The sequence below is a fragment of the Bos mutus genome, chromosome 3 (genome assembly GCF_027580195.1).
Source record: "Bos mutus isolate GX-2022 chromosome 3, NWIPB_WYAK_1.1, whole genome shotgun sequence".
Classification (NCBI taxonomy): Eukaryota; Metazoa; Chordata; class Mammalia; order Artiodactyla; family Bovidae; genus Bos; species Bos mutus.
This window is the reverse complement of record NC_091619.1, coordinates 5,850,273-5,869,236: the sequence shown is the minus strand read 5'-3', so window position 1 is coordinate 5,869,236 and position 18,964 is coordinate 5,850,273.

Here is an 18,964-nt window from a genome sequence, read left to right as displayed (position 1 = left end):
AGCGTCCTGTTCTAATAAATCACTTCTTATCTCTCACCTTGCCTCTCACTGAATTCTTGAGACATAAATGACTGTGTTACCAGAACTCTTTGGAGCCCTGGAAATGACACCAAATGGTTTTACCTTCTCTTTCTGCTCTCCATTGTGTGAGGGCACAACAAGAAGTTGGCAGTTTGTAAACCAAGAAGAGAGTTTCATTAAGAACCGGACTATGCTGGTATCCTGATCTTAGACTTCCAGCTCCCAGAATCATGAGAATATAAATTGTTATTTAAGCCACCCAGTCTCAGATAATTTGTTATAGCAGCTTTAGCTAAGGCACAGTGATTATCATAAACTTTGGGCCACCCAAGTATTCCTGTAATAGAACCCATTTCTTCTGGTATTTCAGGAGACTTTGGTCTCATTGCCTTGTTCTATACCTAAGGTAGGTGGACCATTTTGGTGGTCTGTCGTGACATTTACCATCTTTTCAATACCCACATCCTCTCTAATGCCAGAAGCATCTCTAGAAGGAGGCTGAGCCAGGGCCTTTGACTGGTGCTTTTCCTGTGGGTCTGGAGACCACACCCTGGCTTCAGAGTCAGACTTAATTTCAATCTACCATTTAACTGTCTATGCAACTCTAAGTAAACTAACCGAACTCTCTTAGACATAGTTTCTTTGGCTAATTTGAAGACAGGATGAAATATCTGCCTTGCTTTACCATCTGAGCCAGCAGGGAAATCCATCTGCCTTGCTATAATTAAATAAAATAACAAATGTAGATTATCTCATGGAGTAGTTGACACACAGTAGGTGGGATCTCAGTAAGATTTGCTTATTTTTATAATTCTACACTTAGAGTGACCACTAGAACCTTTCTCATCATGACTCCTCCTCAGTGGACTGCAAAGTTCCTACAGATGACTTTGTTTCTTGACTCTACCTCTAAATATTTCCTCTATGTATTCTGTCCCCTTGTGGTATCTAAAGGACCTGAATCACACTTCTTTTCCTGTCAAGGTTACTGCCCCTCAGATGGAGGAGGATAATGTGATGCAGGATTCATTCTGCAGATACTTTTTGGAAAGTCGTTGTGAGCCAGGTATGACAGGGAATACCGTCACCTCCAAAAGTTTGAAATCTTAATGTCCTGGAGGCTACTGGTGACTCACATGATCTGGGAGAAACTTAAATTTAGAGGGTGCATTGGTGCCCTCTGTTGTTACAATGGAGAAATTACAGCCTCTGAGGCCCTAGAGCTATGTCACAAAAATTGCAGAAATAGTCTCCCAAACTCAGAGTAAAACAGAGATACAGAGTTTTGTTTTTTGTTTTCTTTTGTTTTTTTATCCCCCCAGGTTGTAAAACAGGTGGCTGAGAGGGACAACTGATTCACCCACTGGGTCTGATCCCAGGAGCGCTGTCCTTGGCCAAATGGCACAGAGAGCTAGGCAGGTTCACTGATGCTGGAGCTGCAGCAACAGAGCCCAAGGAGGGGTAGAATGACTTGGGGGAAAAAACTAATCTGTGATCAAAAAGGAGAGATTTTTTTAAGAAAATATGGAAACTAAACTTTATAGAGGACTTATCGTGAGCTGTTACATCATGAGGGCTCTTTGATAAACAATAGCTCTTCAAAAACTGTACAGAATTACTGCTTCCTATCTGCAACCCTATATCACCCTTTGCAGTTATCTTCTCAAAGGAAGCATGGCAAAACTTAACAGACATGGTTTTTCCTTCAAACTACTTTGGGATTGAAAATCCAAAAGAATAAATTGAAGGGATATAAAAGGAGAGAGAGTAACTCAGCTATGCCTATGGTTAGGTATGCCTTTTCCAACTGTCATTCTTGTCAGGATAAAACACAGTACTATGCTTGAAAAGAGCTTGAAAGCTATAAAACATGGTATTATCATTATTTTCCCTTAGAGATGAAGGCAGCAAAAGTGGAGAAGTCACAAATAGAAGATCATGTAAGTCTCCAACCAACATTTGTATGAAAAGTCGGTGCTTAATAATACAGGTGGGTCTAAATAACAGAGACACTTATTCCTCAAGCATTAATGAAAATCAATCTAGTCTTGGTCTTAAGACCAAGAGAGATAGAATATTCTAGAGAGAGGACTGTGAGCCCAAATCCAGAAAGGCAGAAAAGCCAGGCAGCTTGAAACCATTCATTCATTTATTCCTGACTTCAATAAATATTTATAAAGAACTACTACAATTTCTGGGCAAAGAACTCAGAGTTTGGTGAAGGAAACAGATAAGATTAAAGAAAAATAAACACGAGTGATGAACTATGCTTAGAGCATAAGAAAAAGCTCATTATTTAAGACTGGAGAAAGTTGAGATAATGATTGTGAGAAAGTGATATAGTAAACTGAAAAATGCAGATGACCCTAGCTTTCCCATTAAGGTGGTGTGATACCATCATCCCAAGAGGGAAGGGAAGAGGTGGCAATTGAAAGAGAAAATAATTTCAGTGAAATGTACTGAGAAGGAGGGTGGCACTAAACTTCTCGAGATTCAAAAGTAGGTTTAAATGCAATGGTACATAGTTGTCCTGCAGTGATCAGAGCAGGGCAGAGGAATTGGCTCCAGGTAGATACCAAATTCATGGATACTCAAGTACCTTACATAAAATTCTATACCCCAGAGGACCCTCCGTATTGCAGATTCCCCATTCTTAGATTCAACCAAACCCAGAGAAGACTGAAAATCCTGACTATGAAACTGTGAATATGGAGGGTAGAGTGTATTTTGAAATTAGGTTTGAGACTGGACTTTAGATAATATTTAGGAGGCAGTTCTGCATTATATACGCTGTTGAGGAAAAGGCCAAGTAAGAGGTGGGGGTATGCCTCAATGTCACTCTTATCAACTGGCCCCAGCAACTAATTGTCTTGAAAAAAAATTTTGGCCTGGGAATGCCAAATCAACACTTTACTAATATCTCAAGCTTTATATATTTAAAACTGTAGTTCTGATCTTTCTCCCCAGTCAGCTCCCAAACCCTGGAGTTATCCTTTGATTTTTATCTTTCTCCCATCTTCAAAATACCCATGGAATTCTCCAAGCCAGAATCCTGGAGTGGGTGACCATTTCCTTCTCCAGGGGATCCTCCCAACCCAGGGATTGAACCCAGGTCTCCTGCATTGCAGGCAGATTCCTTACCAGCTGAGCCACAAGGGAAGCCCAAGAACACTGCAGTGGGTAGCCCATCCCTTCTCCAGTGCATCTTTCCAACCCAGGAACTGAAGCAGGGTCTCCTGCATTGCAGGTGGATTCTTTACCAACTGAGCTACCAAGCAAATCCCTTCAAAATATACTCAACCACTTTTTTTAAAAGCCAACTTCTAATTACCAGCCTGGTCTAAGCTTCCATCACTTCTTGCCTAGATTATTGAAATAACCTACTGACTGGTCTTCCTGCTTCCACTCTTGTCTTCCTCTAGTATCCTCTCAACACTCTCAGGCCATTCATTTCTCTATCTTCCTTTCCTCCCTTTCTCTCCCAGCTCCAGCTCTTACAAGAGCCATCTTTGCAGACAGTGACATTTATGTGATGCAGATTTCTGGTGGGAGTGTTAAGCAGTGAAAAGAGAATCAGCTAAACCAAGGAAAATCAAAGGCCTTGATGATCCAGAAATTTCATGAACAGTTACATATAATTAAGAATTGTCTCTAGATTCAAAAGTACTGTGTTTATATTCTTGATCCTGAAATAATGAAAATCATAAAAGAGAGATAAACCATCACTTGTCACTGTTTTACTTAGTATTACAAATTGCCTTAATTACTAATTCCACTGAGCTGCATTATTATTGCTTCAAGTGCTAACAGTTTTCCTCTAAAATTTTAAGACTTTACTTATGAATTATTATCCTGGTTCTTACAGTTTGAGCAAATTTCATTAAACTTTTTATCTCATGGGTTCATATCTGATATTAAGCTGCTGATCCTTGCTAAATTACCATGTCTGTATATGGGTACTATATATTTTAATGTTATATCTTTTAATATAATTTTATATCATATTTATTCTTTGGGAGAGAAATGGATGCAGAGTGAGAGTTAGCAGTTTGAAGTTTCTTTATTTCTTCCCCTGCCCCTTGGTTAATCTGGAACTGTATTATAACATGAAACACATTGATGAGATATTGGCAAAGAAATCTAATTGGTGTCTAGTGGAAAAAGATAGATTCTATTCTATTAATATCTACACCCATCTCTTCCCTGATAGCTCAGTTGGTAAAGAATCCACCTGCAATGTAGGAGACCCTTGTTGATTTCCTGGGCCAGGAAGACCTGTTGGAGAAGGGATAGGCTACCAACTAATATTCTTGGGCTTGCCTTGTAGCTCAGCTGGTAAAGAATCTGCCTGCAACGCAGGAGTCCTGGGTTCAATCCCTGGGTTGGGACCCCTGGGTTGGGACACGACTGAGTGACTTTCACTTCACTGCACACCTATCTCAATCCTAACAAGTCAATTCAGTTCAGTTCAGTCACTCAGTTATGTCCGACTCTGCTACCCCATGAATCGCAGCATGCCAGGCCTCCCTGTCCAAAACCATCTCCCGGAGTTCACTCAAACTTGATGTCCATCGAGTTGGTGATGCCATCCAGCTATCTCATCCTCTGTCGTCCCCTTCTCCTCCTGTCCCCAATCCCTCTCAGTATCAGAGTCTTTTCCAGTGAGTCAACCCTTCGCATGAGGTGGCCAAAGTACTGGAGTTTCAGCTTTAGCATCATTCCTTCCAAAGAACACCCAGGGCTGATCTCCTTCAGAATGGACTGATTGGATCTCCTTGCAGTCCAAGGGACTCTCAAGAGTCTTCTCCAACACCACAGTTCAAACACATCAATTCTTTGGCGCTCAGCTTTCTTCACAGTCCAACTCTCACATCCATACACGACCACTGGAAAAACCATAGCCTTGACTAGACGGACCTTTGTTGGCAAAGTAATGTCTCTGCTTTTCAATATGCTATCTAGGTTGGTCATAACTTTTCTTCCAAGGAGTAAGTACCTTTTAATTTTATGGCTGCAGTCACCATCTGCAGTGATTTTTGAGCCCAAAAACATAAAGTCTGACACTGTTTCCACTGTTTCCCCATCTATTTCCCATGAAGTGATGGGACCGGATGCCATGATCTTCATTTTCTGAATGTTGAGCTTTAAGCCAACTTTTTCACTCTCCACTTTCACTTTCATCAAGAGGTTTTTGAGTTCCTCTTCTCTTTCTGCCATAAGGGTGGTGTCATCTGCATATCTGAGGTTACTGATATTTCTCCCGGCAATCTTGATCCCAGCTTGTGTTTCTTCCAGTCCAGCGTTTCTCATGATGTACTCTGCATATAAGTTAAATAAGCAGGATGACAATATACAGCCTTGACATACTCCTTTTCCTATTTGGAAGCAGTCTGTTGTTCCATGTCCAGTTCTAACTGTTGCTTCCTGACCTGCATATAGGTTTCTCAAGAGGCAGGTCAGGTGGTCTAGCATTCTCATCTCTTTCAGAATTTCCCATGGTTTATCATGATCCACACAGTCAAAGGCTTTGGCATAGTCAATAAAGCAGAAATAGATGTTTTTCTGGAACTCTCTTGCTTTTTTGATGATCCAGCGGATGTTAGCAATTTGATCTCTGGTTCCTCTGCCTTTTCTAAAGCCAGCTTGAACATCTGGAAGTTCATGGTTCACGTATTGCTGAAGCCTGGCTTGGAGAATTTTGAGCATTACTTTACTAGCGTGTGAGATGAGTGCAACTGTGTGGTAGTTTGAGCATTCTTTGGCATTGCCTTTCTTTGGGAATTTCTTTCCACATCCAAGGTAAGAGATACCCACGTCCAAGGAAAGATTGCCCATGTCCAAGGTAAGAGAAACCCAAATAACACAGTAGATGTTGCAAGAGGGCATCAGAGGCAAACACACTGAAACCATAATCACAGAAAACTAGTCAATCTAACACTATGACCACAGCCTTGTCTAACTCAATGAAACTAAGCTATGCCCTGTGGGGCCACCCAAGATGGCCGGGTCATGGGGGACAGGTCTGATAGAATGTGGTCCACTGGAGAAGGGAATGGCAAACCACTTCAGTATTCTTGCCTTGAGAACCCCATGAACAGTATGAAAAGGCAAAATGATAGGCTACTGAAAGAGGAACTCCCCAGGTCAGTAGGTGCCCAATATGCTACTGGAGATCAGTGGAGAAATAACTCCAGAAAGAATGAAGGGATGGAGCCAAAGCAAAAACAATACCCAGCTGTGGATGCGACTGGTGATAGAAGCAAGGTCTGATGATGTAAAGAGCAATATTGCATAGGAACCTGGAATGTCAGGTCCATGAATCAAGGCAAATTGGAAGTGGTCAAACAAGAGATGGCAAGAGTGAATGTCAACATTCTAGGAATCAGCGAACTCAAATGGACTGGAATGGGTGAATTTGACTCAGATGACCATTATATCTACTACTGCGGGCAGGAATCCCTTAGAAGAAATGGAGTGGCCATCATGGTCAACAAAAGAGTCCGAAATGCAGTACTTGGATGCAATCTCAAAAATGACAGAATGATCTCTGTTCGTTTCCAAGGCAAACCATTCAATATCACAGTAATCCAAGTCTATGCCCCAACCAGTAATGTGAAGAAGCTGAAGTTGAATGGTTCTATGAAGACCTACAAGACCTTTTAGAACTAACACCCAAAAAAGATGTCCTTTTCATTATAGGGGACTGGAATGCAAAAGTAGGAAGTCAAGAAACACCTGAAGTAACAGGCAAATTTGGCCTTGGAATACAGAAGGAAGCAGGGCAAAGACTAATAGAGTTTTGCCAAGAAAATGCACTGGTCATAGCAAACACCCTCTTCCAACAACACAAGAGAAGACTCCACACATGGATATCACCAGATGGTCAACACCGAAATCAGATTGATTATATTCTTTGCAGCCAAAGACGGAGAAGCTCTATACAGTCAGCGAAAGCAAGACCGGGAGCTGACTGTGGCTCAGATCATGAGCTCCTTATTGCCAAATTCAGACTGAAATTGAAGAAAGTAGGGAAAACCACTAGACCATTCAGGTATGACCTAAATCAAATCCCTTATGATTATACAGTGGAAGTAAGAAATAGATTTAAGGGACTAGATCTGATAGATAGAGTGCCTGATGAACTATGTACGGAGGCTCGTGACATCGTACAGGAGACAGGGATCAAGACCATCCCCATGGAAAAGAAATGCAAAAAAGCGAAATGGCTGTCTGGGGAGGCCTTACAAATAGCTGTGAAAAGAAGAGAAGTGAAAAGCAAAGGAGAAAAGGAAAGATATAAGCATCTGAATGCAGGGTTTCAAAGAACAGCAAGAAGAGATAAGCAAGCCTTCCTCAGTGGTCAGTGCAAAGAAATAGAGGAAAACAGCAGAATGGGAAAGACTAAAGATCTCTTCAAGAAAATTAGAGATACCAAGGGAACATTTCATGCAAAGATGGGCTCAATAAAGGACAGAAATGGTATGCACCTAACAGAAGCAGAAGATATTAAGAAGAGGTGGCGAGAATACACAGAAGAACTGTACAAAAAAGCTCTTCATGACCCAGATAATCATGATGGTATGATCACTCACCTCAAGCCAGACATCCTGGAATGTGAAGTCAGGTGGGCCTTAGAAAGCATCACTATGAACAAAGCTAGTAGAGGTGATGGAATTCAAGTTGAGCTATTTCAAATCCTGAAACATGATGCTGTGAAAGTGCTGCACTCAACATGCCAGCAAATTTGGAAAACTCAGCAGTGGCCACAGGACTGGAAAAGGTCAGTTTTCATTCCAATCCCAAAGAAAGGCAATGCCAAAGAATGCTCGAACTACTGCATAATTGTTGTTCCTAAGAAGGAACAGCAACAATTCTTCAATGTGGTAAGGATGGGTGAAGAACAAGGAGAACATTTTCCTTTTCCCCAAAGTGGATCTTGCTTCTTTCTTACTAAAGTGTTCAACCTCTCTCCACATGGTAGCAGGGCATGATGCTCAGTCCATTACATAGGGCATTAACAGAGCCTACCTTAGAAATTCAGAAAGGAAAACACTAAACTTTTCTAGTTGGAGGATGTGGGGTTGGAGGAAGTGTAGATTTAGCAAATTCTTAAAAATAAAAATCCATAAATTAGCAAATGAAATTTCTCAAGAAGATAGTGTCTCTAATACGTTTAGTATACATTATCTAAAGTCTCTGTCCTGCAAATATGTAGCAAGCCTCAGCAGAATTCCCGGTTGGGTAATACCATTTCTTTGTAGATGATATATTAAGACATCCAGGATGATGGTTGAAAGCATAAGCTTTGGAGTTGAATTGTCTGGCTCCTAACCCTGGATTCACTACTTTGCCATCACGTGTGTGATCTCAGTCAAGTGACTTCTCCTGACTAAACTTTCAATTCTTCAACTGTAAAACATCATTTGGTTACTATGGAGACTAAAAGAAATACTGTGTTTAAAGTGGTTGCCACAGAAAAAGCACTCAGTAGATGTTAGCTATTTGTCTCTGGAGTTTGACTTATTTACCACGTGACCCCTCAGAATGCCTCGGAGAATCAGATTGAAGAACTCAAACTGCCTTACTGGTTGGGGACCTACAGATGGTGCTATGACCTCATCTGCTGTATTTTTAGGATAGTGGTAAGCATTGACCAGGAACCCCTCAGCAAGATCCAGTGAGTAAGGATGCGAGCCAGAGCAGCAGATGGAGTAGAAGGCAGGAAACCGAACTGATGCAGTGGAAAATTCTTCTCTTTTATCTTTGAATCCCATCTTGGACAGTTTTCTCTGAAATTTAGCCCATGTGTTTTATTGAATGAGTAGACTTGATGCCTCCAAACTCCTCTCCTCCCCAAGTGATCATGAACCCAAGACATTACCCTTAAAACTATCCTCTTTTTAATGCTAGTGGTAAATAATCCGCCTATCAATGCAGGAGATGCAGGTTCAATCCCCGGGTCAGGAAGATCCCCTGGAGAAGGAAATGGCAACCCACTCCAGTGTTCTTGCCTGTAAAGTTCCATGGACAGAGGAGCCTACAAGCTACAGTCCATGGGATTGCAAAGAGTTGGACATGACTGAGTGCACACACACACACACACACACACACACACAATGATTTTAACTTGATACATTGGCCCTGTCAGAAAACTGTGTTCTCCAACAGATTTTTCAAGACATGAAATCTTCATTAGTTGCTGAATGCATGCATGCCAAGTCCCTTCAGTCATGTCCAACTCTTTGCAACCCTATGGACAGTAGCCTGCCAGGTTTCTCTGTCCGTGGGATTCTCCAGGCAGGAATACTACTTGGTTGCCATAGCCACTTTCCACACCTTTACCAAAAGCAAGAATTATTTTTAGTCTTCTGGTTGTTGTTACTACCAAGACTAGACAAAATTCAATGACAGGGGCTTGCCTGGTGGCTCAGTGGTAAAGAATCTGCCTGCCAATGCAGGAGACACATGTTCCATCCCTGGTCAGGAAGATCCCACATGCCCTGGAGCAACTAAGCCCGTATGCCACAGCTACCAAGCCTGTGCTCTAGAGTCAGGGAGCTGCAGCTACAGAGCCTATGTGACACAACTGACGAATGAAGCCCGGGCATCTGTATACAGCCTGTGCTCCACAACAGGAAAAGCCACCTCAGTGAGAAGCCTGTGCACGGAAACTACAGAGTAGCCCCCACTTGCCTCAAATAGAGAAAAGCCTGCGCAGCATCGAAGACCCAGCACGGCCAAAAATAAATAAATAAAACTATTAAAAATTTCAAAGACAAAAATGATTTTAGTGAATTTTAAAGATTGGTAAAACTGATGATTCTGAAACGAACATCATATAGAATGTTCATATAGAATGAAACGAACATCATATAGAATTCAGTTAGGCAACTTTCTATAAGTTTTTACTTTTATATCAAAACACCTTAAACTTTTAGACATAGGGTTTTCGCATCTAAGATTTTCTGTATTAGTCTTCTGTATAAAGAGAAAACCTAAGGGAAGATATTTTCTGTATGTGTATTAACTTTGTACCTGTAGTATTGGAGACTAATGATATAATACACCTATACATAAATTAGGCAAAGGATCATGAATATCAAAAATGGGATGAGAGAAATATGCTAGTGAATCAGCTAGTGAATCAGCTTCTTATTAAAGAAGAAAATATAAAGTGGGAGAGTCATGTGAGTTACAAGTCAGTCAGTTCAGGCTTCACTAGAAACCCCTTGGTGAAACTATTGAACAGTAGTGGATCATAGAGCACTAATGGTCAATGTAGACTAGAATGATTCTTTTGGAACTCAGTGCTCCCTAGCTTTTCTATTTCACACGCAAAAAATATCTCAAGCCATCAGGTATTTAAAATATCATCTTATTACTTGAAAGATGAAAGTGAAAATTTTAAGCTATTGTAGCTGTATCATTTGCAACATCATATGGCTTTAAAAGCTTGAAAATGACATTCCCATAAAGCCATCAACTTAAACTGTTGATGAAAAGTACAATCTACTTAATACGGTTTTCACTGATCAGAATAGAAATACATTAAGAGGATGGGAAGTGTATTCGGTTGAGGAACAATTACACTCCATATGTTCAGTTAGAAAGTTTATAAAGATATAATTATGTGATGATATATGCTTGGAAATATTCCCCATGCTCTGTTAACAGAAATAGAACATCCTAAGTAGAACACTTGGGAGATAGATGTCTTAGTTAGCAGGAAGATGCAATGTGCCTGTTATCAATTTATTGCCTTTGATACAAATCCATCTTTTTTGACCTGCTTTGGGATACTATGACCATTTCTCCATTGCCATCTGTCTCTGCTAATAATACTGAGGGCACTTGGACGACCCTACCAGAGGAGGGGGCTTCTTGCCCTGCTTCTGGAGTGCTTTGTTTTCCACCTCCATTGTGGCTGCAAGTGACATGAGAGAGGCCTGACAGAAGCACCGTACAGTGAGTTTGTCCAGCGAGTTTCTCTTTTTCCCTGTAGACTAAGCTGCGGTGGATACTGACCAGGTTCTTGGCCTCCCCCAGTTCATTTCAGTTCACTTCAGTGCAGTTGCTCAGTCATGTCCAACTTTTTGCGACCATGGACAGCAGCAAGTCAGGCTTGCCTGTCCATCACCAACTCCCAGAGCTTGCTCAAACTCATGTCCATCAAGTCGGTGATACCATCCAACCACCTTATGCTCTGTCATCCCCTTCTCCTCCCACCTCCCATCTTTCCCAGCATCAGGGTCTTTTCCAATGAGTCAGTTCTTCGCATCAGGCGGCCAAAGTATTGGAGCTTCAGCTTCAGTATCAGTCCTTGCAATGAATTTTCAGGACTGATTTCCTTTAGAATTGACTGGTTTGATCTCCTTGGAGTCCAAGGGACTCTCAAGAGTCTTCTCCAACACCACAGTTCAAAAGCATCAATTCTTCAGCGCTCAGCTTTCTTTATGGTCCAACTCTCACATCCATACATGACTACTGGAAAAACCATAGCTTTGTCTAGATGGACCTTTGTTGGCAAAGTAATGCCTCTGCTTTTTTATATGCTGTCTAGGTTGGTCATAGCTTTTCTTCCAAGGAGCAAGCGTCTTTTAATTTCTTGGCTGTAGTCACCATCTGCAGTGATTTTGGAGCCCAACAAAATAGTCTATCACTGTTTCCATTCTTTCCCCATCTATTTCCCATGAAGTGATGGGACCAGATGCCATGATCTTCGTTTTTTGAATGTTGAGTTTCACGTTCATCAAGAGGGTCTTTAGTTCTTCTTCATTTTCTGCCATAAGGGTGGTGTCATCTGCATATCTGAGGTTATTGATATTTCTCCCGGAAATCTTGATTCCAGCTTGTGCTTCATCCAGCCCGGCATTTTGAATGATGTACTCTTCATATAAGTTAAATAAGCAGGGTGACAATATACAGCCTTGATGTACTCCTTTCCCAATTTGGAACCAGTCCATTGTTCCATGTCAATAGAAATTGACTAGAGGCCAGACAAGAAATCCAGGCAGGGCTTTATTGGGATTCCTGCTGCAACAGAGGGAGAGTGAAACAGAGAACATTTTCCCTTGCTTGCTCACTCCCCAGGGGATGGAGGGGGCGAGCTTGTTCTTTATATGGGGTGAGGGTAAGGGTTTGTCTGGATGTCGACCCTGCTTTTACTCCCAACCCCATACTTTTGCTCTGGACTCTTCAAAAGTGACAGTTGGGTTTTTCAGTCTGTTTGTGTCTTTTGCTCAGAATTTGTCCCAACTGTGCATGCACAGTTATTTTTAGTCCCACATGGTTTCTTTGTATTTTGTTGCTGGAGGAGAGGTGTGTCCAGGTGCAAACATTGCAGCACAGTGGCAAAGGGTCCCAATCCCCAGCCTGTCCCATGGCCACACTCTCTCCCACAGGATCTGAACCTCAGCCTTGTGTGGTGGGTACCCTCTGCTAAAGTCTTTGCTTCTTCTTTGGACACTCTTTCTCTCAACCCTGGAGGTGGAAGCTGCTCCTTCTGTTTCCTCTTCTTGTGCTCCTTTGTGTCCTCTCTTAGCCCTTTTAGTTAACTGCTTTTTACCACAAAAATTCTTATATTAAATTTTGCCTGCTCAAATTACTAGTGTGGTGTCCGACCCCTAACTGGATCCTGATTAATAAATGAGATAGGAAGTGGAGTCCAATTGACTGTTGAGGCCAGCTTTTCTCAATCTACTTACCCTGGAAAAAAAACCTGGAAATAATTTTCAGGTCCCAAGGAAGCCTTACTTATAAATTATTAAATCTCTGGTTTATATTATCAAGAAGGTGTAGATAATAATGGTCAATGTTCTGTTTAGAAGAAAATGATGATTTTCTGCAGATTTACTTATTTTGATCCACCTACTACTGTATTTTTTAATGTGGTTCTCCCTCCCTACAAAGAATCACAACTCTATTGCAAATCATTAGTGTAGATAGAGAAAACTTTCCTAATTTTCCAAAGTTTTCCCTCTGTTACCTTGACCTTTTACTTTATCCAATGAGGCCTAAAAGTCTTATAATAAATTCCTACTGTGTGAGATACTAATGAGATATACTATGTGGACTATTTCCTAGGGAAGAGTAATTTTCTCCTATTCAAAACTAAAAATTACTTTTTAGCTAGACTTTCTTGGAAAATTTTGGAATTAAGTTTAACTTATCTTTTTTGAAATCAATCTTTCTTTCTTTTCATAATTTTTTAAAATTCATAAGGAAACAATGAATTTTTGTTGGATAACTGACTTAAACTGAATAAGACTTAATTTTTCTTAAGGTAGGCTTAGGTCATTTAAATTAAATAACAGCTATATATTTATCTTAATTAATGCTATCTACATGACATTTTAACACTTATTGAATAGTTAATCTATTAAAATCATAAGCCAAACAATCTGAATAAAAATCTAGTTAAGATACATATTTATACAAGAATTAAAAAATATTTTCTTAAGCCAAACAATCTGAATAAAAATCTAGTTAAGATACATATTTATACAAGAATTAAAAAATATTTTCTTGCTGTTTGCTGTGATCCATCTCAAATATAAATGCAGCAGTAACAAAATTAATATATATATATGAATTTTTGTTTTAAAGCATTATTTTAGAAACTACAAGTGCAGAAAAACTTTCTTTAAAAATTTTTTTTAAGTTGAAGTATAGTTGATTGAAAATGTTGTGCTAGTTTCAAGCATAAAATTTAATGTGTAATCTGTGCTAGATTTTTTTTTTTTTGCTACACAAATATTTAATTCTCAGTTGAACTTGGAATGAATTTCATTTTCATTTCATTAAAATCCATTTAAATGGATTTCATTTGAATTTCATTTTAAAATGAAATAAGATCATTTTTTGATCTGTGGTGACCTAAATTGAAAGGAAATCTAAAATGAGTGGATACACGTATACAAAAAAAGATTCAATTTGCTATGCAGCAGAAACGAACACAACACTGTAAGGCAACAATACTTCAATAAAAATTTATTTAAAAAATTAAATGAAATAAGAACATTTTTGTCTGTCCTCTTGATGCTTGGTATACCAGAAAAAATATTCTTACCCATGTAAATAGTTGAATACTGAAGCAAAATGTCTATTGTTTTTCTTTCTTTCTTTTTATTCTTTTGCATTCTTTTTTTTTTTTTTTTTTACAATATTGTATTGATTTTGCCATACATTGACATGAATCTGCCATGGGTTTACATGTGTTCCTCATCCTGAGCCCCTCTCTCATCTCCATCCCCATCCCATCCCTCTGGGTCATCCCAAGGCACCAGCCCAGAGCACCCTGTATCATGCATCGAACATGGATTGGTGATTCGTTTCATATATGATGATATACATGTTTCAATGCCATTATCCCAAATCATTCCACCCTCGCCCTCTCCTACAGAGTCCAAAGGACTATTCTATACATCTGTGTCTCTTTTGCTGCCTCGCAAACAGAGTTATCATTGCCATCTTTCTAAATTCCATAAGGAGATCCAACCAGTCCATTCTGAAGGAGATCAGCCCTGGGATTTATTTGGAAGGAATGATGCTAAAGCTGAAACTCCAGTACTTTGGCCACCTCATGCGAAGAGTTGACTCATTGGAAAAGACTCTGATGCTGGGAGGGATTGGGGGCAGGAGGAGAAGGGGACGACAGAGGATGAGATGGCTGGATGGCATCACTGACTCGATGGATGTGAGTCTGAGTGAACTCCGGGAGTTGGTGAGGGACAGGGAGGCCTGGCGTGCTGCGATTCATGGGGTCGCAAAGAGTCGGACACGACTGAGCGACTGATCTGATCTGATACTGTATTGGTGTTTTTCTTTCTGGCTTACTTCACTCTGTATAATAGGCTCCAGTTTCATCCACCTCATTAGAACTGATTCAAATGTATTCTTTTTAATGGCTAATATTCCATTGTGTATATGTACCACAGCTTTCTTATCCATTCGTCTGCTGATGGACATCTAGGTTGCTTCCATGTCCTGGTTATTATAAACAGTGCTGCAATGAACATTGGGGTACATGTGTCTCTTTCAATTCTGGTTTCTTCAGTGTGTAAGCCCAGCAGTGGGATTGCTGGGTGATATGGCAGTTCTATTTCCAGTTTTTTAAGGAATCTCCACACTGTTCTCCATATTGGCTGTACTACTTTGCATTCCTACCAACAGTGTAAGAGGGTTCCCTTTTCTCCACACCCTCTCCAGCATTTATTGCTTATAGACTTTTGGATAGCAGTCATTCTGACTGGCGTGAAAAGGTACCTCACTGTGGTTTTGATTTGCATTTCTCTGATAATGAGTGATGTTGAGCATCTTTTCATATGTTTGTTAGCAATCTGTATGTCTTCTTTGGAGAAATGTCTGTTTAGTTCTTTGGCCCATTTTTTGATTGGGTCATTTATTTTTCTGGAATTGAGCTACAGGAGTTTCTTGTATATTTTTGAGATTAATTATTTGTCCATTGCTTTGTTTGCTACTATTTTCTCCTATTCTGAAGGCTGTCTTTTCACCTTGCTTATAGTTTCTTTTGTTGTGCAAAAGCTTTTAATTTTGATTAGGTCCCATTTGTTTATTTTTGCTTTTATTTCCAATATTCTGGGAAGTGGGTCATAGAGGATCCTGCTGTGATTTATGTCATAGAGTGTTTTGCCTATGTTTTCCTCTAGGAGTTTTATAGTTTCTGGTCTTATGATTAGATCTTTAATCCATTTTGAGTTTACTTTTGTGTATGTTGGACTTCCCTGGTGGCTCAGACGGTAAAGCGTCTGTCTACAATGCAGGAGAACTGGGTTCCATCGCTGGGTTGGGAAGATCCGTTGGAGAAGGAAATGGCAATCCACTCCAGTACTATTGCCTGGAAAATCCCATGGATGGAGGAGCCTGGTAGGCTACAGTCCATGGGGTCGCAAAGAGTTGGACACGACTGAGCGACTTCACTTTCCTTTCACTTATGGTGTTAGAAGGTAATCTAGTTTCATTCTTCTACAAGTGGTTGATCAGTTTTCCCAGCATCACTTGTTAAAGAGATTGTCTTTTCTCCATTGTACATTCTTGCCTCCTTTGTCAAAGATAAGGTGTCCATAGGTGCGTGGATTTATCTCTGGGCTTTCTATTTTGTTCCATTGATCTATATTTCTGTCTTTGTGCCAGTACCATACTCTCTAGATGACTGTGGCTTTGTAGTAGAGACTGAAATCAGGCAGGTTGATTCCTCCAGTTCCATTCTTCTTTCTCAAGATTGCTTTGGCTCTTCGAGATTTTTTGTATTTCCATACAAATTGTGAAATTATTTGTTCTAGTTCTCTGAAAAATACCATTGGTAGCTTGATAGGGATTGCATTGAATCTATACTCATTTTCACTATATTGATTCTTCCGATCCATGAACATGGTATATTTCTCCATCTATTTGTGTCCTCTTTGATTTCTTTCACCAGTGTTTTATAGTTTTCTATATATAGGTCTTTTGTTTCTTTAGGTAGATATATTCCTAAGTATTTTATTCTTTTCATTGCAATGGAAAATGGAATTGTTTCCTTAATTTCTCTATTTTTTCATTGTTAGTGTATAAGAATGCAAGGGATTTCAGTGTGTTGATTTTATATCCTGCAACTTTACTATATTCATTGATTAGCTCTAGTAATTTTCTGGTGGAGTCTTTAGGGTTTTCTATGTAGAGGATCATGTCATCTGCAAACAGTGAGAGTTTTACTTCTTCTTTTCCAGTCTGGATTCCTTTTATTTCTTTTTCTTCTCTGATTGCTGTGGCTGAAACTTCCAAAACTATGTTGAATAGTAGTGATGAGAGTGGGCACCCTTGTCTTGTTCCTGACTTTACGGGAAATGCTTTCAATTTTTCACCATTGAGGATAATGTTTGCTGTGGGTTTGTCATATATAGCTTTTCTTATGTTGAGGTATGTTCCTTCTATTCCTGCTTTCTGGAGGGTTTTTATCATAAATGGATGTTGAATTTTGTCAAAGGCTTTCTCTGCATCTATTCAGATAATCATATGGTTTTTATCTTTCAATTTGTTAATGTGGTGTATTACATTGATTGATTTGCGGATATTGAAGAATCCTTGCATCCCTGGGATAAAGCCCACTTAGTCATGATGTATGATCTTTTTAGTATGTTTTTGTATTCTGTTTGCTAGAATTTTGTTAAGGATTTTTGCACGTATGTTCATCAGTGACACTGGCCTGTAATTTTCCTTTTTTGTGGCATCGTTGTCAGGTTTTGGTATTAGGGTGATGGTGGCCTCATAGAATGAGTTTGGAAGTTTACCTTCCTCTGCAATTTTCTGGAAGAGTTTGAGTAGGATAGGTGTTAGCTCTTCTCTGAATTTTTGGTAGAATTCAGCTGTCAAGCCGTCTGGTCCTGGGCTTTTGTTTGTTGGAAGATTTCTGATTACAGTTTCCATTTCTGTGCTTGTGATGGGTCTGTTAAGATTTTCTATTTCTTTCAGGTTCAGTTTTGGAAAGTTGTACTTTTCTAAGAATTTGCCCATTGCTTCCATGTTGTCCATTTTATTTGCATATGGTTTCTGATAGTAGTCTCTTATGAACCTTTGTATTTCTGTGTTGTCTGTTGTGATCTCTGCATTTTCATTTCTAATTTCGTTGATTTGATTCTTCTCTCTTTGTTTCTTGATGAGTCTGGCTAATGGTTTGTCAATTTTATTTATCTTCTCAAAGAACCAGCTTTTAGCTTTGTTGAGTTTTGCTATGGTCTCTTTTGTTTCTTTTGCATTTATTTCCTCCTTTATTTTTAAGATTTCTTTCCTTCTACTAACCCTGGGGTTCTTCATTTCTTCCTTTTCTAGTTGCTGTAGGTGTAGAATTAGGTTATTTATTTGACTTTTTCCTTGTTTCTTGAGGTAAGCCTGTATTGCTATGAACCTTCCCATTAGCACTGCTTTTACAGTGTCCCATAGGTTTTGGGTTGTTGTGTTTTCATTTTCATTTATCTCTATGCATATTTTGATTTCTTTTTGATTTCTTCTGTGATTTGTTGTTTATTCAGCAGCGTGTTTTTCAGCCTCCATGTGTTCGAATTTTAAATAGTTTTTCTGCTGTAATTGACATCTAATCTTACTGCATTGTGGTCAGAAAATATGCTTGGAATGATTTCAGTTTTTTTGAATTTACCAAGGCTAGATTTCTGGCCCAGGATGTGATCTATCCTGGAGGAGGTTCCATGTGCACTTGAGAAAAAGGTGAAATTCATTGTTTTGGGGTGAAATGTCCTATAGATATAAACTCGTCTATTGTATTGTTTAAAGTTTGTGTTTCCTTGTTAAATTTTCTGTTTAGTTGATCTATCCATAGCTGTGAGTGGGGTATTAAAGTCTCCCACTATTACTGTGTTATTGTTAATTTCCCCTTTCATACTTGTTAGCATTTGTCTTACATATTGTGGTGCTCCTATGTTGGGTGCATATATAATTGTTATATCTTCTTCTTGGATTGATCCTTTGATCATTATGTAGTGTCCTTCTTTGTCTCTTTTCACAGCCTTTGTTTTAAAGTCTATTTTATTTGACATGAGTATTGCTACTCCTTGGAGAAGACCCTGGAACCCCACTCCAGTGTTCTTGCCTGGAGAATCCCATGGACGGAGGAGCCTGGTGGGCTACAGTCCATGGGGTCGCTAGGAGTCGGACACGACTGAGCAACTTCATTTTCACTTTTCACTTTTATGCATTGGAGAAGGAAATGGTAACCCACTCCAGTGTTCTTGCCTGGAGAATCCCAGGGACGGAGGAGCCTGGTGGGCTACAGTCCATGGGGTCGCTAGGAGTGGGACATGACTGAGCAACTTCATTTTCAGTTTTCACTTTTATGCATTGGAGAAGGAAATGGTAACCCACTCCAGTGTTCTTGCCTAGAGAATCCCAGGGACGGTGGAGCCTGGTGGGCTGCCGTCTATGGGGTCACACA